Source organism: Epinephelus moara, chromosome 5 (genome assembly GCF_006386435.1).
Source record: "Epinephelus moara isolate mb chromosome 5, YSFRI_EMoa_1.0, whole genome shotgun sequence".
Lineage (NCBI taxonomy): Eukaryota > Metazoa > Chordata > Actinopteri > Perciformes > Serranidae > Epinephelus > Epinephelus moara.
The window spans coordinates 42,826,892-42,828,245 of record NC_065510.1 but is presented as its reverse complement, the minus strand read 5'-3'; the positions used below and the strand labels follow the sequence as shown (position 1 = coordinate 42,828,245).

Here is a 1,354-nt window from a genome sequence, read left to right as displayed (position 1 = left end):
TTGTTGCCAGTCTGTAGCTGTGAAGAACAGGAAGAATATTAATTAGTTAAAATCTATCACAGTCCCATTTTATTCACGTGACTGTATATGTTATTTTACGCAGAATTACTGTCATTATTGTTATTTATCCAGAACACTGTAAAACAAAACATATCTCAGTGAACTGACCAGATAAATGACAAAAGACACTTGTCCACATACTCACCGGTAGTAGTTACAGTAGACAGAATGGCCAGAGAAGGTGTAGCGGTCTTGTTTGGACTTTTGCATGCCAAAGATAGATTCTTTGGAGTGGGAACCTCCAAAGCCAACACCAAGAGTGACAGATGGGTCTACAGGGATTTCAAGGCCAACTTTCCAATCATTGGACACAGCTGAGGTGGAATCATTGACAAGAGCTTCGACAGAATCAAAGAGTACACCGGAGACCTTCAAACTGCACTTAGGGAGGGTTCTCCAGTCCACCACGGCAACTGGAACCTTCTGGCTCTCTCGGTTCATGTAGCTGTTGCTGAATAGCCTGCATGTGCCATTGCCAAGCTTCCATGTTTCAGTGTCGATGACATAGGCACCTTTCCGTTTCATTGTGACGATGTCGAAGCCCTCTCCACCCAGATTGTAACCAGGGACAAAGGGAGCCTTTTCACACTCCTGCGGTGTACCTCTGAAGCTTACACTGGACAGCAGACACAGAGGAGTCCATGCCCAGCACAGGAGCATGAGATGCCACAGCCTGGCCATCTGCACAAAAGAAAATAAAAAGCAACAGAAGGTAAAAGGCAGAGGCACAGAATCAGTTAAACAATGCAAATTTTGAATCGAAAATGTCAATGTAAATTGGATGTCACTAAGCAAATGACTGAGTAATAGAAGCAATTACTCAATCAAGTCGGCTCTTACCGTGGCTGTTGACATCAAACTCTGTTCAGTAGCTCACAATGTCTGACCTGTCTTATAGAACTGATTTGGAGGTGGAGTCTTGAGCACCAATGTGATTCTCACACATTTTAGATTTAAGCATCTGCATTTGTGTGTGTTTGTGTTTGTGGGATGGTTCTGTGGTATGTCAGTGTCTTTGGAAGAGAGGGTGGTTCTTCTTGCATTTTATTAAATATATTCCCATGTCACTTGTTGTATGCACTTTAATGTTAGGCACAATTTAGTTGACCTGTAATGAAATATGCTATATGAAGAGTCACCTAAATTTCAAGTTCAAGCTACAAATATTGCTTATTGATTTAAGAAAAAAAAAAAAAAGAATTAACCCGAGGTGAGAATTTAACTCCAGGTGAGCACCGTTGTTTTGGAGTCCTCACCAGGGAATGAGAGGGTGACTGTGAGTCAATGAGAGGGT

The 1,354-nt window shown here is 42.0% G+C and overlaps 1 protein-coding gene across 1 annotated transcript in view; it reads right to left on the bottom strand.

The window, feature by feature from the left end:
• Nucleotides 1–1,354, bottom strand: part of LOC126390123 (perforin-1-like) — a 63,737-nt gene that overhangs the window by 6,181 nt on the left and 56,202 nt on the right. The gene's annotated exons all lie outside the window — the stretch shown is intronic.